We start from the raw sequence: 23,082 nt of genomic DNA on the forward strand, positions 1-23,082 counted from the left end.
ATACAGAGGGAGAACTAAGCAGACTCCCATCCTGTCCCTATGGTCAGTTTTAGGAGGCCAGGCAGGATGTGAGGAGGAGCTGAGGACCAAGCATCTCCCCAGTCCAGAACCCACAGGAGGCCCTGGGCAGGTGCGGCCACACGTGGGGCCCATCAGCACTTTCTGTTCAGACTCGGATCTTGTTCTGAGTTTCCCCGCAGGCCTCCAAAGAGGAGGGACCAGGTCATGCCAGGGGAAATATGAGCACTACAAGGGAGCCCTAAGGGGATTTCCTACCCCACAATTGGGGGGGGGACCTCACAGAGTCCACCCCTCCTACCAGCACAGAAGGCCCAGGGATATACTTCAGTCTACCCCCCAGGTGTCCCCTCCATGTCTCTCACAGGAGCTCCAGGAACCAGGAGGTGAAGCAGAGATCTGAGGCCCATGTCCTGAGGTCAGAGAGCAGAGGAGGTCCAGGAAGCGCCAGGAGTCAAGGTGAGGAGGGTGTCCTGAGTGTGCACCAGGGGCACCCCTTCCCAGAACAGAGGGGAAACTACAAGGTCTATATCCCCAAACCATGTCAGCCCAGGAACCTCTGGCTGTGCTGACTGCACCCTTGGGAAACACCACTCCTCCTCCTTCAGGTAGCCAGGTTTCCAGTCTCACTGGAAGAGCACCCCTCAAGAGGAAACCTGTAAGTGGCCTGTTTCAGACTTCCCAGGGTATGTTTCACAGGTGAGACTACTCACACCCCCTAACTCCTCCAGACACATAGTCTGCATCTTTCCCCTGCCTCTCTCCTGTCTGTGGTTCCATCTCAGGCAGGCATAACACTTGGGATCAAGATGAGTGAGCTGAGCAAGCCTGAGGAAGACATTCAGGGCCCAGGCGATGCCCAGGGCCAGGTAGAGGCACAGGTCCTGGGGTCTGAGGCAGGGAAGGCTGCAAACCCCCTCAGCCTCCTCTCCCCCAGTCTCCTCCTCCACCCCTGCAGAGGCCTTGCCCCAGGAAGCTCTGAAAGATGATGGCTATCCTGGTGAATTTCCTGCTCCTCAAGTATCGTGTCAAGGAGCTAATCACCAAGACCCAATGCTGAATACGATCCTCTCAGATAATCAGGACGACTTCCCTATGGTCTTCCGTAAAGCCTCCCAGTGCCTACAGCTGGTCTTTGGCATGGCGGTGAAGGAGGTGGGCCCCAGAGAGCACATCTACATCCTGGTCCCCACCCTGGGCCTTGCCTATGAAGCAATGCAGAGCAGTGTGGAGAGCATGCCCAAGGCCGGCCTCCGGGTGCTGGTCCTCAGCCTGATCATCCGAAATGGAGACTGTGCCCCTGAGGAAGTGGTCTGAGAAACACTCAGCAGGATGGGGGCGTGTCCTGGGAAGGAGCACTCTGTCTTTGGGGATCCCAGGGAGCTGCTGACACACGTGTGGGTGCAGGAGGATTACCTGGTGTACCGACAGGTGCCTGACAGCGACCCTGCTCGCTATGAGTTCCTGTGGGGTCCCTGGGCCTATGCGGAGACCAGTAAGTGGCAAGTCACAGTGTATCTGCTCAGGATCAATGAAAGGTTTTCCAGGGTCTTCCCATCCCTGTCTGCAGAGGCTGAGAGGGAGGAGGAAGATGTGCCCTGAGCCAGAGGAGCATCCAGGTGATCCTTCGTTCTGTGACTGAAGAGGGAGTGGTCAGCTTTCTCAGTAGTGAGGGCCCGGGCCAGTTGGGGGAATCCCGTGTGTAGCAGTATTGGGTTCCTGTTCTCTATGATGACATGGAGATTCATCTCTGTTTTCTTTAGAAATTGTTCAAATGTTTCTTTATTTTTTTTCAGCTGAAAACTTAATAAATTTCAATATCTAACTTCATGAATGGCATTGATCACACTGTATTTGTACTTACCCAGTTTAAGGACCAGAGTTTTGCTGTTTTGTAAAAGAGATCGAAAACTGTCCCATTTTATTTTTGAACCTGAGCAAGGTAACATGGATTGGAATTACGATTACTTTGCATAAGCAAACTTACTTACCAGTATATAATTGGTGAAAGAATTAGAAAATAAAATAAACAAAATACTGTAGTGAATTCTTGCTTCTTATGCTTTTAGTCTGTCCTTTTCTAAAGCACCAGCAGCAGACAGAAGAGATCAAAGCCTGAAGAGGGGAAAGGTCATGGCCAGTGGGGTGGGCGTGGTGGGACCACCAACTCAGGCTAGGCCTACCAGCCTGCTATGGATCCCATCTTCTGGGAGGGACAGTCGCCACGGGCCCATAGGACCCTTGGGATCTCTCACAGTGGTAGCTGAGCGAGGACTTGCCAGGACCCGGCCCTGCAGCAAAAGCCAGCCACAGGCCTGCACATTGGTAGGGTAGGGCCAGGGGCACGTTTGTTAACCCATCCAGGGCCTGGCCCCTTGAAACAAGGCACTTGGCAGCAGATGGGAGCCTTTTCGGGCAACCAGAAACAAACTTTTCTGTACTTTCAGACAAGAGACAAGCTGGGAATCCCATCTCCATCCCCAGGCCCCCTCACCCAGGGCTGCCTCTCCACATCACCTTTGTGACATCATGAGAAAAATTGAGGAAACTGACCACTCAATTGACTGTCTAGCCCACAACCCAGATTCTAGAATCTTCAGAGAGTATTTGTGGGGCACCCCAACCCTGGTTTGGAGGCTGTTCTGCACTGAGCATTCAATGCTTGGGTAGATAATGCTCCTGAGCTAGACTGGCTCCATGGCTAGTCAGAGTTCCCATGAGGCATGGGCAACTCCGCTGGCCCCATCAACTGATGGGGAGCCCGCAGCAGGGAATCCCTGTGATTCGTCCCCAGATCCAAACATGGATTCAGGGGAGGCTCTGGAGAAGCAGGGTGACCAACCTGAGAGCCCTGATCCAGGCCTCCATGACAATCTGTCCCCACAGGGCCTGAACCCAGAAATGGCCGAGGAAGAGAACAATGATATCCTCGGGCTGTCCTTCCCCAGGAAGCTCTGGAGGATCATGGAGGATTTGGCCTTCACCTCTGTGCACTGGAATGGCGAGGGAGACATGGTGGTCATCAAGGCAGATCGTTTCCAGACAGAGGTCCTTCTGTGCAGAGGCATGGACCAGATCTTCGAGACAGACAGCATTAAGAGCTTCATCTATGAACTGAACCTGTATGGTTTCATTAAAATCTGCCCTTTGGGTTGCTCTGCAGAGAATAACTTGATGGTAATGTAGAAAGCCCTTCTAGGGAGGCTAGACTAGATGACCTGAGTGCTGGATGGTTTTCATTTCCCAGGAGAACACTGTTCTCATGAGAGGGTGGTTAAGGAAAGAGGAGAACCAGGGTCTGTCGTGTTCCTCCACCCCCATGAGACTTGATCCACCGGGGTGACTCTAGACCCTGAGGGGCCATTTGAAGTAAGGGAGGGCCAGTAAAGCCTCAGGCGAGGATGGCACCAGGGGAACTCTAGGGAGTAACATGTTAGGGTCTCATAACCTGCCAGAATGAAGAGAACTTGTCTCCATACATAGGCATGGCCAGAACAGTGGTGGGGAAGAAGGCAGCAAGGAAGGCCTCTTCTCCCCCTTGCTGTCTAAAGTGATTCATTTCTTTTCAGATCTATCGCAACTCCAATTTTCAGAGAGACAAACCTCTCCTCCTGCAGAACATCCTAAAGAGAAAGAAGAGAGCACTGGCGACTAGACACTCTCCTCGACTCCACCACAACTTGCACCAATAGGTGGGCAAGAAAGCCCAGAAGGGAAGCCCACCTGCTCACAGAACCCCCAGCCGGCAATCATTTGAGTCCTCTTACCTTTGGTCTATGGGCAGTGTAGCTGGGCGGTCCAGGGCAAACCATCTCCCCAGCGAGCAGGGTGGCCCCAGTGGAAAGGGCATGTCCAGCAGTGCCACGTCTGTACAGCTGGCTACTTCTGGAAGGGAGAGCACAGCGCAAATGCCCGAGAGCCCCCCGGAGTACCCAGCTTGTGCCTCAGTGATGGCCTTGTACAACACCTGTTCCTCCATCCTGATGGTGGCCCTGTCAGTCACAGCTCCAAAAGAGGCCCCTTCAGCAGAGGAGGAGCAGGGAGAATCCTCAGATTACAAGTGTGCCCTCTGTGAGCAGGTCAAGCACAAGCCCAATCCTTGACCTCCCAGGTTCCTAGGGACACTCAAAAGTACTCTCTTGTAATCAAAAATCGATTCCTGGTTCTAATAAAGTGAAGCGAATCTCCACAGGAGTAAATAAAGAATTGAACAAGAACTATGAGTCTGTGTTCTTTCTGTCTGTCCACACTATTCACATGATGCAGGTGAGCCAGATGAGGCTGGAAGCCCACACCCCATGCAGGCTTCAGTCTGGTCCCCGTGATCCTTTTTCAACTGAAGCAGCAGCAATTCACTTGCTTTGCCAAGGATCTGGCTCAATAGCTGAGTGCTGAGGCCAGCCCAGGACGGGCTGGTCACTGGACATTGCCTGCTGCTCAGCAGTTGGCCCAGCTGGGCTCCTGACCTTGGGGGGTGTCACCTTCCATGAGTCATGTACCCTGAAGCAGAAGGGGCTCCTCCTGGGTCCCCCAATGATGCCACAAGTTTCTGATCTGCGGCTGAGCATTTCCAGCTGCCAATCCAAGGGCCCCACCTCAAGAAACTGACCGGAAAGCAGGGCCACCCCACCCACAAAGCCTTGCAAACACACGACCCCAAACCCAAAGACAAGTACAAGGTTTCCACAAGGTGAACACCAGCCCTTGTTGCTCTGCCCTCACAGGTATACTTAGGAGCCTGTCTTTGGACATGAGGCGACCAGGAACCGCATCCAGCACACACCCTTTGTGAGCCAAGGGACACATTAGAAAAGGGCAAGGGTCACCTGCAAGGACAAACTGCAGCCTGTTTCTGGGCCTCCCGGCCTCTCTGCCTGCTGATGCTCAGCCCCGCCCCCAGCCTTCCCCTTCACCCCCTGGACACTGTTCCAACATTGGGGAGTTTGAACCAGAACAGAGAGGGAAAAACACTAAGCAGTTTCCCAACAACACATTTCTTTCAACCACCCAGACCCAGCAGGGCCAAAATGAGTGATGAAGCCATTTTATCATAAAGGTCAGTCTTGGAGACTCACGCTGAGTCCAGAGCAGCACCACGAGGGTTGTCCCGATTCCCCGACCCACACCAAGCTGGCAGCACACCCCAGGGTGCGGCTAATTCAGACCAAACCAGACGGGCACGTCCAGGGCACAGTGGTGACTGGACCATGTCACCATGACCTGGTATCTTGGTCACCTTCCTCTCGAGAGCCCAGCCTGGACAGGCCTCCTGCCCAAAGGGGATCAGGTGCTCAGGGATGTCCACCAGGAAGATGTCCTTCCCGTCCCTCCCAGGGATGGACTGCAGCAGCCAGCAGGGGTTGGCAAGCACAGTCAGGTATTTCTGTCAAAGGTCAGGTACCAAGGCTTGATTCTCCACCTCCTCCACCTCATTGTGTCTAGGCTTTCTGGGCACAGCAAAGTGTCCCCAATGTCCATGGGACCTGTGTGCAAAACAGGACACAGAAGGAGAACAAGATGATTCAAAGTCACACCTGCTAGAGACTAAGACGGTATCATGGAGGGGACCCTAGATGAACTCGGTCCCCTGGATGAGCATTTCCGTTGGGCTCACCTTGGCAAAGGGAATTCGGGGCAAGGCCAAATGAGGGAGTGAGCAAAATGAAAGGTAGAGGCCTGGTGCTCCACAAACCCACCAGGCCATGGGCAGCTCTCAGTCTGACCACTATAGGCCACAGGGACAGAGCAGGATGGCCCCGGGGAGAGTCTGCGGGCATCAGATCCACAAGAAATTCACCAACAGACATGTACTGCTGTGTGGCCTCACCTCTGGGGAGTCAGGTGACTTGCTCAAGGCCTGCAACAGGCAGTGGGGGTGGGGAACCCAGGCTGGGTGTTTTCTTGCCTCTCATGGTCTCTGCCGAGCACACACACACATGGGGACACACACACACAGACAAGTGCCACATACAGACATGGACCTGCCTCTGACTCAGAGCACAAATGGGGACTGAGGCCCAGAGAGGCGGTCAGGCACTTTGGGCTATCGCCTCCCAGACAAGGGAAACTTGCTGCTTCTCTGAAGAAACCTCAGCATCCCCCCACCCCACCAACTGGTTCAACAGAAAACAAATGAGCACAATCTGGCTGAAACCCAGGGCAGCACTGGGGCCGTTCGGGCAGCACGGGGAACGGCATCACTTGCCTGAGATCACTCCAGGGTCAGACTTGTCCCTGTCCCACAGCAAGGCCTGGATCTGGGCAGGGCTCATTGCCAGTCTCTGCTCCAGCACCTCCCACCAGGCCTCACTCATCAGTCCCACTGTGCAATGTGGACAGCCATAGTACAGAGCTGGTGTCTGCATAGCATGGGCTGCCACTGCCTTTCCAGGGCTTGACACTATATAAGATGAAATGTGCAAAGGCTGTTGATGGAAGGACAGACAGCCAAACTTCATCTCTCAGGACTCCCAGGGCCTCACGTGGCTGCAGATACACAGAACCACAAAGGTCAGGAGCCTAACACAGAGGTCTCCAAGCTCACAACCCTGGCCTGGACCTCAGCCCCACATGCCCAAGCATCCTCCAAGCCTGCTGACACAGAATGCAGGGGGTCAGAGAAGCCTGGGTCTTTCCATCCATCTCTATGCAGTCCACTGATAGGGGGGTGGAGACCCAGAGGACACTTCCATCAATGGAGTCTGTGGGGAGTTCAGGAAGGAGCGCAGGGCAGTGGGAGAGAGAGGCACATGAGTGCCACATGAGTTGCAAGAGGGCCCTGAAATCCTGGGAGCACTGAGGAGGGACGGTGGGTTCCCTTGCTTCACAGTGCAGTGGCCAGGCTCTGGTCCTCTCCCAGCACAGCCAGGAACAGTCCTGGGCTTGGGTTCCCCCACCCCCAGCCCTCATTCCACCCCTCAGCTCCTGGGCTGTCCCTGCCCGTGTTCTGCAGATCCACATCTTAGCCCAGGGCTGCTGAATGCAGATCCATGCTAACAAATCTGCCCTCAGTCCTGGGGCTGCCCTGGACCTCAGACAGCCCTGCCAGGTGTCTTCCCCACACCTTTAGGAGCCACCTTCCTTCCAGCTCTTCCCACACCATGGCCTCCACTGTCATCAGATGCCCCGTCCCCTGCCCAGAGCCTAGAGAAAGAACAAAGAAGAGAAGGAAACCTCTGGGATGGGCACACTCCCTGTCCTCTCCTGGGCCTGGGACAGCACCATGCAGGGATCCCAGAATTCAAACCCCAAATAACCCGCTAGGTCACTGTCACCTTGTTCAACACCTGAGAAGGAACCGTGGGATAGAGAGATACACCATGACTGTAGGGGACCTGACCACACCCACCTCCATCCTCACTTCATTCTTTATACCTGGAGGGGGTCCCTGTTCACTGGAAGGGGTTGGAGGCAAAGGAGCGGAGCCATGGGCCTGAACCTCAGCAGGGTCTCAGCACCTTTCTAAGAGCCTCCATTTCCACGTGGCTATGAGGACAGGGACATGGTCCCAGAGGCACCCAGCCCAGATCCTCCTGGGCCTTTCCTTCCCCGAGCACAGCAGATCCACGGTTCTTACAGGCCTGTGAGGCCCCATGTGATCTCACTCCTGCCCTGGAGGCCTGTTGTCCTTGCCCCTGGATTCACCCCTGGTAGCCACGAAGGCCGTCCTTCCATCCTTGGAACATTCCAATGTGTTCCTCCCTCAGAACCTTTGTAGTGTGTGAGGAGTCACATCGTGTCCCGTCAGAGAGACATGCTGGAGTCTCAATCTCATGTACCTCAGTGTGACCTTACAGACAAAGGAAAGGTCTTCACAGAGCTTATGGGGGTAAAGTGAGCTCATTAGGATGGACCATCCTCTAACAGGACAGCTGTCCCCATATGAAGGACACATTTAGAGACAGACCAGCACACAGGAGAACTCAGGGTGAAGAGGAAGGCAGAGCTCTTCAAGCCCAGACATGCCCACCATGGGCAGCAATGCCCCAGAAGTGAGGCAGGAGAGATGGGCAGACTCTCCATAGCCCTTATGAAAGCCCACGTCAGATGACACCTTGACCTCGGCTGCTGGCCTCCTGAACCAACATGTTTTGTACTTTGAGCCACCAGGTGTGATCCTGATGTGACTGCCAGCAAATGAAGACAGAGGGTCAGCTCTGTCCAGACATCTCTCCGCAGGGGCAAGGGGGTGTGGGGGGATGGCTCTCTACTCCCAGCACCTCAGGCACACTCCTCCATGTCTGCACAACTTCATGTGTCTGTTTTCACCATTACATGGTGTCTGTTTACACTTCCCAGTTTTGGGGGCCCCACAGGTTACTGATGCTTCCCCCTGATGGAAGGAAAGGGAAAACTCATTTTGCTAATGCAGCCACTTGACATGACCACACACTCACTGACTAAAGAGCCATGCAGGAGGAGGCCCAGGGCACAGGACAAACCCCGGGGGTGTTGACACACGCCAGCAAACTGCCTTCCCCAAAGACTCCTGTGTCCACTCCCCCAACCACAGGCAAGGGTGCCATGTCCTCACGCACTGGCTGGCCCTGAACATCATCATCCGATTGAACCTCTGTCCACCTGCTGGGTGATAAATGGTCACCCTCTTCACTGGGTGAACACATCCCAATGTTCCCTCCAGCCTCTCTCACCTCTTGTCCTGATACTGTGCACAGGCATGGTAAGTTCAAGTATTCCTGAAAGCTATTTCAATATAGGATGGCTAGGTATAACTTGAATGTGTATAGAACTGGTTGGGAGCCCCTAAAATTTGTTTCTCCAAATCCAAACTACTTTATCTTGATTATTCTCCCCTTAGCCAGATTCCCAATACGCCTATGGTCACTGTATAGACACCCAATGCAAGAGCAAGAGTGATGGAGACAGCAGAATGGACATAGAGATGACTTGGGTCAACTGTGGATAAACTACCTTTCGCTGATTTTACAAACCAGACAACTAGCATATACCATAATGCTAGGGCCCCTTCCAGGCCTAGAAATGCCAATGACTCTGAAATTTAATCTTAAACTTCATTAGCTTTGTTTTACATCTCTGTCTGGTCCAGAGACTTACAGAAGTGAAACCAAACAGTGAGAAAAAGCCTTGGGATTCAGATAACAAGGCAGAAGGCAGGATGGTACCTATCCAGAAGCAAGGATAAGGCAATCAGGATGAATTCCAGATAACCCGAATGTAAAAGTCCCTGGGAGTGTGGGACTTCTCTGGTGGTCCAGTGGTTAAGACTCCTCACTTCCACTGCAGGGGACATGGGTTCACTCCCTGGTCAAGGAACTAAGATTCCACATGCCTCACAGAATGGAGTCATTACAAATAAATAAGCAAAAATTAAAAAGACATCAACATTTACGGAGGGCTCAAAAAATTAATAAAATTAAAAATTACCTGGGAGTGAGTGACTAGCATGTGACCTAAGGAATGGAACAACAGCCTGAGCTGATACACTACACAAGGATCCAAAGTACAGAGCTGTTTTTCCTCCACTGCTGAGGTGAGAAACCTGGAATGACATTGGGTAGACACTGAGTGGTAGGAAGATGAAGCAGTTCAGGGGAGATGGGCTTCTGGAACCAACATCAGAAAAGAACCATGCTAGGCCAGCACAGAATCCAGTCTAGTAACACAGAAACCAAAAAGACAGCTGTCATAGACAACCCTCTGAGTCTGTCAAGACTGAATTCCCAGATGGTATAGTCATACCATCCAATGTGCACCAAGCTTGATAGGACCTCCTAGGTACCATGTTCCAGCCCCCATCCTCTATGGAGAAAGGGAGTAGGTCACTAGTGTAGGAGTCAGAACTGACCCCTTGGGGGTAGACTCCTGTCTTGCTACCATTCACTCCGTACCCACTCTGCAGTGTACTACTCAGAGCCCACCTTCCTCTTCTTGCAGGGAGAGGCATCCTAGCACTTCAGATGTTTCTACAAAGAGTGGCCCTGCATCCAATGAGATTACTGACATACTTGCCTTGCTTACCTGCCTCGCACACACTGATGCCTGGGCGGGGCCCATCTCATCACCTGCCGAGTCCAGAGTGGTACAACAGAGTTGATGGTGCTAAGTGACTCTAAGCCAACAGACAGAACTGGTACATGCCTGCTATGCAGAGGCAGCTCTGGGGACAGTACCAAGGTAAACTGGGTGGAGTCTTTATCCTCAGAGGGTTTGTGGTGTAACTGTGCATGCACACACGTGCATGCACACACATACACACACAGAGAAGCCAACCAAGGTATCCTTGCACAAAAGAGTATTATAGGGAAGGTTCTGGAAGGTTGCGCGCACGCACACACACAAACACACACACACAGAAATCGCCCAAAATAACCTTTCACAAAAGAGTACTATAGACAGGGTTTTGGAAGGTGGTGGGGAGGAAGGAATGGTCCTGAAGTCAGCCTCTGAGGCTTCAGGAGGACACAGGATGTGAGTAGGGAGGGATCTGCATTGAGCAGCAGTGTGGAGTGGAGGCAAGGCCATGACCATCTAGGAGGCAGGGGGAAGTGCTGCTCTGAGGAAGGGAGGAAGGCCCACGGTGGGGGTCGGAGCCCTGAGAAGCGTGGAGAGCAATGGCTGGACCTGGGCCCAGAACTGTTCACATTGACCTCATTTGACAGATGGGCAAGATGAGGCCAGAGCTTGGCAGGTATTCGAACACCAAGTTGTGGAAGTCAGGGGTCAACTTCCAGGAAAGCTGTGTTTTAGGATTCGTGGTTATACTACCAGGGTGGCCTAGGTGGCAGCAGCTGGAGAGGGATTAGAAATCAGCCTGTGTCATGTCACCAAGGGCCCTGGGTTTAAGAGAGCTCAGGAAGCACTGGATGAACAGGGTATTCTTCCAGAAACTTCTTAAGGATTCTTCCTGAGATTCCTCTACTCCTAACTGCTGACTTTATGCCAGGGGGACCTGAGCGGGAGAAGGGTGACTGGGAAAATAGACTCTCATGCTTCGTTGAAGGTGTGCAAGGAAGGCTCAGGCACAGGCCCTCCACGTGTACCTGTGGTGACCCGAACACTCTGGGGATACAATGAGAAGGGAATGCCCTCTGGGTCAGTACTTCAGACACACACTGAACTCCATGGCACCTGTGCCACCATCACTGGCATCACTACTCAGAGATTCCAGATACTAGGAGCTGAGCCGTTCGGAAGGCTCCTTGTGCTCCACTTGTCTGGAGCTTGTCAGCAAGTTCCCCATCTTCTCCAACTTTGCAGATCCAACACCAGGCACCAAGGAGGTGCTTACACACCTGAGAGTGAGGGGATCAAAGAAGGAAGGAAGGTGACTAGTGGCCATTAACAGAGCTATTGACAGACCAGTCACCAGATTGTCCACATCTGAAGGAGTGAGGTTGGGCACATTCTGTTTGTGCTTCTCATATGCCTGATGCTAAAGAAGCCCATCAACAAGTCCTGGGAACACAAACCCACCAGACTCTTCCCCTCACTGACTGACCACAAAAGGAACACCTCTGTGTTTGGATCCAGCCTCCCTGGTGTTCAGTCTTACCTTACTTCCTCAGATGATGCACATGCCGCCTCCACCCTTATGGGAAAGTGGTCATCCTTCTTAATGAAGGGCTTGGGCAATACCACAGAGCACACACTGTTCTCCTTCCATATTCTATAAAGGATACATGACATTTCAACACACTGGCTACTCTAGCAACTGGGCTTTTGTCTCCTTGCTAAAGTAGGTTCCCCACCTTAGCCATGTTGTTTCTGAATTGAAACAGACACAGACTGACAAGCAAAGCCCTACAGACTGTCAAAGCATCCGGTCTTCTGGACACACACAGGAGGAGTCCCAGCAGAGTGCAGAAGACAGAACACTCTACCAACACTGAACCTGGAACTCTCAACTCAATAATGGACAGAAAGGGTGGAGGCCACTTACATGAAGGTATCTTTCTAGATGCCATGTCATTAAGACTATCAAGAAAGCACATGCAGGCCAGACACACCAACAGCTGTCAACAATTCTTTTTTTTTTTTCTGGTTACTGTCCACAATTCTGAACCTTCACTTAGACCTAGAGTGTGGAGACAGGCCTCAGCCAGGGTCTGAAAGTAGGTCACTTGTTTCCATCAGAAGTTCCCTTGGAAAAGTGTCCATTAGCTTACCTTGTGGCTCAGATGGTAAAGAATCTGCCTGCAATGCAGAAGACCCAGGTTCGATCCCTGGGTCAGGAGGATCCCCTGCAGAAAGGAATGGCTACCCACTCCAGTATTCTTGCCTTGGAAATTCCATGGACAGAAAAGCCTGGTGGATTACAGTCCATGGGGTCGCAAAGAGTCAGAGATGACTCATCAACTAACACTTTGGCTATGATCCAGACTACAACCAGATCAAAGTGCAACTTTTCTTATCAAAGTGTAACAGCTTCTTAACCCAAATTGTGTTCTTCAGAAAATATTATACAGATGTTTCAGAAATAGTTGAGAAAAAAGTACTTCCTGACTCCTTCATATCCCAGGTCAATTTCCACATCTGTATAGTTGAGGATTTTGCACTTAGTAGAAACATTCATTCAACACAGATTTTTATTTATGGTGCAGTCAGAATAACAGTAAGAACTCCAAATGAAAGGATGTGAAACGTCAAAGGCAGTCTGTGATCAGAACCTTGCTTTTCAAAATGCTATCCATGAACCAGACACTTAGGCATCAATTGGGATCTGGTGAGAAGCACAGAATCTCAGGTCCCCCTCAGAACATATGAGTCAGAAGCCATATTTGACAAGATCACTCAGGGACCTGAATGCACACTGAAGCCTGAGATCTAGGTCACTGGTTTTCAAACTGTGTTCTGTGGCACACTTTGGTGGGTGCCTCTATAAGGAGTGAGCCAGGAAGAGATTAGGAAGAAGGGGCATGGGGAGCAGGCCTCACTTCAGCTGAGCAGCCTGCCTCTGATTTGTTTGGGAGGTTGAACACCCCCAGTCAGATATCCCATGGACACAAAGGTTGGAGAATCACTGTTCTGGACCAATCATCTCATTTTCTATGTGCACAACTGAGATCTTCCAAATAGCATAAAGGAATTTTACCAAGATCACATTATAGTCCCTTGAACACTGTTAGAGAATTCTGAAATTTAAAAAGCCTGGGAATCAAGAAAAATCTTCATATGCAGTGTTGCTGGAATAACCTCCCACCTGCAGAAGTAGAAGCAAAGACAGACCCTGAGCCCCAGTGGGAGACCACATTATGTTCAAGGCTATACCCTGGAAAAGCCTTGAGCAGTGTTTTGTGCTACCTGGTTTTCAACAGAGGAGAGAGACACCCAGAGATAGCAAGTGCCAAGGCTACACAGCAAAAGAAGAGCTGATGTCCAAACCCAGGTCTCTGGATTCCAAAGTTCAGGCTCTGGGTGATGTAATTTGCATCATGAGCAAAAATAAGCAGCCCCTCTATGTGCCCTATGCATTGGCCCACCCTATGAGCTACATGGACACACATCCACTCAAAAAAGTAGCTGTCTACCCTCACGGATCCGTAGGGTACAAATAATGGACTTCTGTGCCAGTGCCTGGGCTCCTGCTATAAGCTCAAGGCACAGAACATGCAAATTTGGTTGCTATTTCTTTGTGGTAATGAGAGTTAAGAATCCATTTTAATATCTATTGCTATGTATCTGACATCTCCATGCCTTGAGAAAATTAGAAAGATAAAGGCAGAAATGGTCAGAGGAGAAAATGGGAAAGAAATGCTTTACAGTGTATTGACATATTAGGTTTAGCACATTTTTATATTCATATCCTTCAAGCACTGCCTGGAGTTTCTACCAGGGAAGCTCTTATTACTAACCACCTTTAATTAAAACTGAAGCTGAAAAAAAAAAAAAAGACAATCCAATCAAAAAATGGTCAGAACACCTGAATAGACATGTCTCCAAAGAAGACACAGATGTCCAAAAGGCACATGAAAAGATGCTCAACATTCTTAATTATTAGACGAATGCAAATCAAAACTCCAGTGAAGTATCACCTTACACTGGAAAGAATGACCGTCATCAAAAAATCTACGAAGAATAAATGCTAGAGAGGATGCAGAGAAAAGGGAACACTTGTACACTGTTGAGGGAATAGTCAGTTGGTACACTCAATATGAAGAACAGTATGGAGGTTCCTTAAACAGCTACAAACAGAACTACCATATAATCCAGCAATCCCACTCATGAATATATACCAGGAAAAGACAAAAACTTTAGTTTGAAAACATACATGCACCCCAATGTTCATTGCAGCACTATTTACAATAGGTAAGATATGGAAGAAATGTAAGTGCCCATCAACAGATAAATGGATAAAGATGTGGAACACACACACACAGAAACACACAAACACACACACACACAGAGGAATACTGCTCAGCCATGAAAAATAATGAAGTAATACCATTTGCGAAAACATGGGTGGACCTAGGGATTATCATACTAAGTGGAGTATGTCAGAAAGAGAAAGACAAATATTCTATGATATCACTTATTGATGGAATCTCAAAAGATGATACAAATGAAATTATTTGCAAAGCAGAAACAGACTCAGAGAAGAAACTTTTGGTTACCAAAGGGAAAAAGCAGGGGAAGGGATAAATTAGGAGTTTGGGATTAACAGATACACACTACTAGGTATAAAATAGTAGTACTGTGGTGCTGGAGAAGACTCTTTAGAGTCCCTTGGACAGCAAGGAGACCAAGTCAGTCAATTCTAAAGAAATCAAGCCTGAATATTCATTAGAAGGACTGATGCTAAAGCTGAAGCTCCAATATTATGGGCACCTGATGTGAAGAGCCAACTTACTGGAAAAGACCCTGATGCTGGGAAAGACTGAAGACAGAAGGAGAAGAGGGTGCAGAGGATGAGATGATCGGATGGCATTATGAACTCAATGGACATGAGTTTGAGCAAACTCTGGGAGAGAGTGAAAGATAGGGAAGCCTTCTGTGCTGCAGTCCATTGAGTCACAAAGTTGAAACACAGCTGAACGACTGAATACCAATGTATAAAATGCATAAATATGGTCCTACTGTATCTAACAGGGAACTATACTCAATATCTGCAATAACCTATAATGGAAAAGAATCAGGAAGTGTTTTATATATATAAAACACTTTATATATATATATATATATACACATACACATTTTATATATATATATACTTCTTTTATATACAGATACTTTTATATATATAAAACACTTTGTATATATATATAAAGTGAATCACCTTGCTATACACCAGAAATGGACACAGCATCAATCAACTATGTGAAAGTAAGTGAAAACCACTCAGTCATGTCCAACTCTTTGCTACCTCATGAACTATGCAGTAGACAGTTCACGGAATTCTCCAGGTCAGAATACTGGAGTGGGTAGCCTTTCCCTTCTGGTGGCCCTTCCCCCATTTCCCAGCCAAAGGGACCCTCTTCACTACAAGACCCAATCCAGATGGCAACTCATCTAAAAAGCCCTCCATGGTCCCTTGATATGAGTCAGCATCCATTTCCCCACTCTTCATGATCCCCAACCTCTGCCTCATTTCAGGCTCTACTCTTTACAGGTCTACCTGGAAGATGCACTCCAGCCTCCCCACCCCCAGCCTTGAGTGATGCAGGGGTGAGTAGACACTTGACGCCCTGCACAGTGGAGGAGCCTCTTGCACGACAGGTGTCCTTGGAATTGAATGCGCTTTGCCTTGTGAGGTCTGGCACCCAGACCTGCCCTCTCCCATCAGGCTGTACTTACACCGGTGCTAGCAGATGACTGGGTAGCCAGCACACTGGAAGCAGTTCTCATCCCCAACCCGGAAGTTGTCTGATGCAAAAGACACCAAGAGCCCCTCCCACTAAGCTGCATGCATGGTGGAGCATAGTGCCACCCAAGCAAAGGCACTTGGCGTCCCGTGTGTACACACAGCCACCGCTCAGGCACCAATTCCTGGTGTCAGTTCTCCTGCTCTGTCAGTAGTGATCAAGAGGCCTCAGGCACAGTGATGGCCCGACCACCAGGGCCCACTGTGGACACCTCCAATACCTGTCTGTGCTCTGCACCTCCTGACAGGCTGGCAGGAACTGTCAGGTCAATATCGCATGTGAAGGGATGCCCTGCTCAACCCTGCCTGCTCCCTCTCCCCTTGATGGTGCATCCCCAGTCAGCCTCCAGTATCAACTCCCCCCCACAACCCATGAGAACGGCCTCATGAAGGACCCATCCTGAGAAGGCTGGCCCTGGAGTGGTCTGATGAGAGGTAGTGAGATGGGGCCTTAGTACAAGGTTGACATCCCCTGCCCCACTGGTTATGAGGACCCATCCTGGGGGTAGTCTGTGGTGCACTCAGCCCTGGACTCAAGGCCACAGCCCAGCTGCTAGAACTTTCGCTGGACTGGTGGGGGAGAGGAGTTTCCAGGTAAGTGAAAAGATCCAAGTGTGTGGAACATGGGAGGAATAGAGGAGAGTGGATTCTTTGCTTTGCTGTCTGCAGGGGGATGACCTGCCTAGGATGAAGTACAGTGAGACCCAAGGTTGGGGGGGGGGGGACAGGGTCTCCCTGGTAGCTGCCAAAGCTTCAGGCAGTGGACAAACATTGGCCCAGGATTCAACAGGAGTGACTGAACCTCAAAGAGACTGAACATTCTACCAAGGCAACCTTGACCTGCTGGCATCAGACGTCCTCTCAGGAAAATATGCATCCCTGACACAAGGGCCAGGGAGACTGGGAGGCAGGCCCCAGAAGACCATGACATCCCAGACATCTTTGAACTTCTGAGCCTGTGGCAGCAGCCCACCTACCCCACCCCATAGAGAGCTAGTGCCCCCCCCACCCCCAAGGGAGCCAATTTGACCAGAGTCTTCTGTCACAGGTGCCCTCCTTCCCAGGAAGCAGGGGAGCTGGCCACTCCAGTCTGCGGCAGGACCTATAGCACTACCAGCACGAGACCCAAAGAACCACAGGAAGAGCTGGTCACCTACTGCCAGGCCGCCAAGTAGAGCGAAGTCACTGTGCAACACAGGCCAGGCTCATCAGGCCTGGTGATGGAGGAGATGGACGACACACCCCTCCCCCCATGCCTGCTGCCCAGGGACTGCAGCAGGGAGCACAAGGTCTCACTGAGCAGCCAGGAGCCAGGGACCATGACGATGGCAGCCACTTCCCAGGAGGCTGGCCATGCCCCACAAAGTTGGGCATGTGATCAAAGCAATGCAGCCTCCTGGAGGCTCAATCAGTAGGCAACCAACCAAGGTACAGTTCAAAATGACACTGAGGCCGAGCGAAGCCACCCCAGTAAACAGGTCAAGATCCCTTGCCCAGGTTTGGCCCCCAAGCCAGTTCTCAGGTCTGGAACTGAGGAACAGGGATGAGGTGGGTCCCAGGAGAAGGATGCTGATGCTCCACAGCAAACAGACATAAGAATGATTCCAGCCCCTCCCAAAGGGACCTCGGACTCTGAGATGGTGAACCCACGCAGGGAGGTAGGACCACCAGAGTAGTGGAGGTTGCCAGACACAGTGTCAACTTGACACCAACATGAGAGACACAATTAACACTGACTCTGTGGCCACTTTGAGATGACCCCCCCCTGGGCTGGGGTTTCTAGGCACAGGGGCATCAAGGGGCAAGGGACACAGGGCCAATCTGGAAGATTTGTCAGTCGTTCTTGAGCTGGGAGAGCCTGGAATGCAGTATCCCCCACAGCCAGGTGCAGGGTTTAGTGAGACATCAGTCGAGAAGTCCTTCAGAACCTGGGGATGTGAGGGAAAGATGGTAAGGCCGAATGGAAACCCTGAGTGAACTCCATCAAGTAAAAGAGAAACACACGGAAAAGGGGGGGGGGTGATACACGCCCCACTCATGAACTGGAGAACCTTCACACCTCTGGTGGGGCCTCATGGGCCCTGACTTCTCACACCCTCTCTGGGTTTGGCCAAGTTACCATGGTGGGCACACAAGTACTCAAAGGGTAGCCAGACGGGGCTCTCACCCAGAGCAAGAGAGTCCACTCACCAAAGTCCTCTCACCATGGGTATGGGATGGCAATGCACACTCATATCCGCCCTCCGTGGTCCTCGATCTCACAAACTAACCTGCTGGATCCGTTCAGTGGGCTGCAGCCTGGTGTTCAGAAGCCCCCTCCAGTGCTGCAGGACATAGCATGTGGGTCGTGGCCAACCTGCCCAGATGGAAGACAGTGAAGAGCACATAGACCCCAGAGCATGGGAGTGATGGACACGTAGAAACCAGCATCTCTCACTCCCAGGTCAGACGTGATATAAAGGCCTGTGATGTGAGTGCGAGCAGGACAGTGCCAGAGGCTCAGAGAAGCTCCACCACCCCCCTGAGTGGTGCCCCATCTCCTGGGCAGTCAGCACGCCGAGCAGCGGCAGCAGAGTGGCAATCCGTGTCTGCAGCTCCCATGTGTGCTGCGTCCTCTCAAAGATATGCAGTAGAGCTGAGATGAAATCAGAAATGTGTCCAGTTCTCAGGATGGCCCCTTCATCTGGGCCCCATGGTGAGGGATGTGGTCAACGGGTGCTGCCCTGGGGATAGAGGGCAAGTAGGTCTGCTAACCTCCCAAAGCTACACAGCTGCCCCTGGGTTTGTCCTGCATGCAGGAGTCCAAGGCCCAGAGCTAAAGCTAGGCTGGGTCTAAGAGACTGACACGGACTTGAAGGAGCCCACTCTCATGGGCAGAGTGCTGGATGCCAGGGTAGTATCTCCTTGGGGACTGCTTGCCCCAGGTGCCAAGCTTGGGGGTAGACAGTGGCCCCCAGTGGAAGGGCCTGACGGACATGTGCTGACCTGTAGGGCACTTACAGCTCCGAGAGACCAGGTGAACACTGAGTTCATTGCTAGCCTGCAAACAGAAGAGGATGAATCTGCAATACAAACACCAGGGCGGGATAAACACCCAGACCCTGAAAGAAGTGCCCACAACTCAGCACAGAAAGGACACACAGCTCAGCAGAGAAATGGGCAACAGGCATTTCAGAGAGGAAACCACATTGGCCAAGGAGGACACAAGGGAAACCGAGAATCTGGATCGAGCATTCCCAGGTCAGTGCTGCTGCAAATGCAGAGCAGGAGCAAAGTGGAACCCTCACCAAGCCTCAGAGACACAGATGGGGTGGGAGACAGCACTCCCCATGGCTAAGTCCACATATCTGTGCATGTGAAGAAAGCTGGGGCCAGCAGCAGGGAAGGGATGGGTGCAGAGAAATGCCACAGAGCAGGTCCTCACAGCTGCCCCTATCAGCAGCTACACATCATAGGTCTCCAGTTCACTGGGCAAGATCTAGTTCAAAGCCAGGATTTGGAGGAACAGCAGCAGCCCACCCACCATTCAAAAGACCCTCCTTCATGATCTGAAACCACTACCAGGAGGTTCTCGGGTGTCTGGAGGTAGCTGGTAACCACTCTTGGGGCAAGGAGCAGGGCACTAGCATGAGGGAGTTGGGTGTGGTCATCGCTCGGGTCCCTGCAGAGCTGAGGCCTCAAATCCAGGAGGCAGTTTCTGCCCCTCAACTCGTGGCTGGGAGGCTTATTCAAGGAGAGAGCAGGCTGCCTGCTGGAAAGAAAAGCACTGCTCAGACTCAACATTCCTGTGGCAGCAGTTGCGTGGGTGCCTGGCTAACAGGAACCAGTGAGACACCCACCCTGCCTTCCTGGGACTTGGTGACCCTCGGGATTTCAGACTGATGCACAGCAGCCACAGCCTGGGAGGAAGAGGAGGGCAAAGGCAGCAGCAGAAAGATGCAGGGTGCCCCAGAAATCCCAGATGACAGCACCTAACACTCGGGAAGACGGAAAAGGTATGCTACAGTCATGCCTGGAAGGAGGACAGTAGGTTGTCAGGACAAGAGGAGCCAGAGGTCCAGGGAGAGAACTGCATGACAAACCGTGGAGTCCCGGATGAGCTCTGCACAGAGTGCAGGGCCAGCACAGCCACCCAGAGTGCTGGGCAATGAGGAAGGAGACCTGGGACCACTGGAAGTCCTCCAGGGCACCACGGACGGGTTAGGACTTATTCAAGAGATTGCTCCACTGTTCTTTCCATCCGGGGTTGAGGACAGATGTACATGTGGTGTGACAAAGAATCAATAGTGTGTGTAGCACCAGCTGGAGGAGGGGAGAGAGAAGGGGTCCAGGCTGTTGGGGGGCCCCAGGCCACGAGGCCTGAGCTGAGCTAGTAGTAATGGGGACAGGAAGAGGAGCATTTACTGTGATCAGGCACTTGGGAAACAGGGACATAGCAGGCAGGGCGGCGGTCAAGAGTCGAGTCAGGTGGCTGCCCTGGGTGGGCTGAGCCCCCAGACGAGAGGAAGAGGACAAGAAACAGTTTTGAAGGTGAAGCTGCCTTTCTCTGAGACATCTCAGGTCCCAGGGGCAGCAGGCAACATAGTGAGGATTTTCCTTCACATCTGTAAAAGAACAGATAAACTGTTGCTCAGTACTGGGCCAGCAGTCCCAGGGTGGCTTGGAGGGGAGCCAGCCTGGGCTTTCAGCCCAGAGATGGGGAACTCCGCCCAGAAGCCGCCCCTCTCCCTGCTTCCCTGGCCCCTGGGGTCCACTCTGAAGCTCAGATGCAGTCACTGAGGACACTGGGTCATGGTCACTTTGACTCTCACCGAGTCTCATGGACTGGACGCAAATGGCAAGGGCTGGAAAGGGCACAGTCTGGCCTCCATCATGACTGGACGGCTATGGCAAGGGCTGAAAAGGGCACAGTCTGGCCTTGACCATGAAGCTGAACTCTCTGTGGGTTCCCTGGACCCACAGCTTCATCCCTGTCAGCCCCACCACACCTCAGGTGGTTCCACCCCAGCCCCAGCCCCACCCAACCCCAGCTCCTTCTCCAGAGGCTCCTCCTCACCCAGGACTTTCCCACACTTCAGCCCCAGACTCCTAGCCCTTCTCCTCCAACTTCCTCCCCTCACTCCTGGTCCTCCTCCCCGTTGTGCTCCAGGCCGCTGGTCTCAAGGCTCCTCCCGGCCTGACCTTCTAGATGCCTCAGAGCCTGACGGATCTTACTTTGTCGCCTAGTGGACAGGGCCGGCGAGGGAATGTGCCTTTGTTCGTATGTGCATGTCTACGTAACATTGTGCCTGCATACCTGCCTGCCTACGTGAGTAAGGGAAGCCATACACAATCAGTATTTGTGGGTGCAACACGACTGAGGCCAGCCAGTACTGTCAGTGGTCTCGGTCCCAATGGCGGACCACTGTCCTGCCTGGTACACAACCCAGCCATACCAAAGCACCCGCGACTCACTCTGCTTGCAGGAAGGCGGGACCTGCCTCATGCTCAGAAGGTACCTCCAGGCGGGGGTTTCCAGGAACCTCTCCAGGGGGCCGAGCCGGACATCCTGGCCCCCTCCACGGCCACAGCCCCCGCCTGCTTTCCTTTCACGTGTGCATCCCGGTGATGCTCTGGGGCACACATGGGAAGATGCCACAAGACCTGCCCTCCAGCCTCCTACCCTGACCCTGGACTGTGACCTCACACTAGTCCCACCCGCCCACTGTGAGTCATCTCCACCGGAGCCTGACCCTGACAAGCAGGGCTCAGTTGCTTGTCTGCAGTTCCCCTCCTGGTGGGGACCAACCACAAGTCCATGGAGGGTGGCTCACTGACTGTGGTGGCCCCCAGATTCTTCCAGAGTGGCAGAGTGAGCAGAGGAGTCATTTTCTCTTGTTCTTTGCGGGGTTTCCTGGGCTGTAAATCACCATCACTCCTGGAGGATGGGTTTCTGTGCTGCAGGCTGAGGCATCCTGGGGACAAGCCAGCTGCTGTGATGAGCAGAACACAACTTGAGGGAACCTGCATGTGTGTTTCTCATCAGTTGGGCCCTCCTGGGACCCCATGGTCTGAGGACCCCACCGAGGAGAAGACTGTGGTGGCTTGTTGTCCAAGATTGCTGTATTGTCACTGGTGACTTTCTCCCTGTTGCTCTGGTCCTCGTGCAGGTGAAGATGCCCAGTCAAGCAGGCAGAAGAGTGTTTTCTACTCTGGCCACCAAATAGGCACCCTCTGTTTCAGCCATAGGAGTGCTTGCAGCCACTTCTTATTCAGGGATTCCACCCATACAGGTGAGATTTGGAGTCACTCAGGAGGAAGGGGTAAGGTTGGCTGAGAAACTGAATGGCAGAAACTGGGCAAGCCTGGGATCAAATCACATACTCCAGTAGAAGACATAGCAATGATCAAACCCTAGGGGCCAGCCAGGTCCCTTGTACCAAGCCAGACCCAGTGAACAGTGTGACCCTTTGTCACCCAGCACATGGGGAAACTTTCAACTGAATGATGATGCTCAGTGCCAGCCAGGGCGTGAGGACATAACACTCTTGCCTGTGGTTGGGGGAGTGGAAACGGGGAAAGCCTTTGTGGAAGGCCATTTGCTGGTGTGTATCAGCATCTCGGATGTGCGCCCTGTGCCCCAGGCCTCCTCCTGCATAGCTCTTCAGTGAGTGTGTGGTCATGTCAAGTGGCTGTATTGGCAAATGAGTTTTCCCTTCCCTTCCATCAGGAGGGAAGCATCGGTAACTTGTGGGACCCCAGACACTGGGAGGTGTAAACAGACACCATGTAAGGGTGAAAACAGACACGTGAAGATGTGCAGACGTGGAGGAGTGTGCCTGAGGTGCTGGGACTGGATAAGCCATCCCTCTACTCCCTCCTTGCTCCTGTGGAGAGATGTCCGGACAGGGCTGACCCTCTGACTTCATTTTCCGGCAGTCATGTCAGGGTCCCACAGGCTGGGTGGCTCAATCTGTGAACCGTGTTCATTCAGGAGGCCAGCAGCTGAGGTCGAGGTGTCGGCTGATGTAGGCTATCATGAGAGCTGTGGAGAGTCTGTCCCATCTCTCCCCACTCACATCCAGGGCATTGCTGGCCTTGGTGGGTGTGTCTGGGCTTGGAGAGCTCCACTTCCTCTTCACCCCATTTCTCCTGTGTGCCCGTCTGTCTCTAACTACGTCCTTTGTATGGGGACAGCTGTCCTGTTAGAGCAGGGTCCAACCTAATGAGCTCACTTGACCCCATCA

At 52.2% G+C, this 23,082-nt stretch overlaps 1 pseudogene; it reads left to right on the forward strand.

Moving 5' to 3' along the window:
- The first annotated feature begins 2,715 nt into the window (after positions 1 to 2,715).
- On the forward strand, positions 2,716 to 4,121 carry LOC136154080 (heat shock transcription factor, X-linked member 3-like; annotated as a pseudogene).
- Positions 4,122 to 23,082: the final 18,961 nt, after the last annotated feature.

The sequence above is a fragment of the Muntiacus reevesi genome, chromosome X (genome assembly GCF_963930625.1).
Source record: "Muntiacus reevesi chromosome X, mMunRee1.1, whole genome shotgun sequence".
Taxonomy (NCBI): Eukaryota; Metazoa; Chordata; class Mammalia; order Artiodactyla; family Cervidae; genus Muntiacus; species Muntiacus reevesi.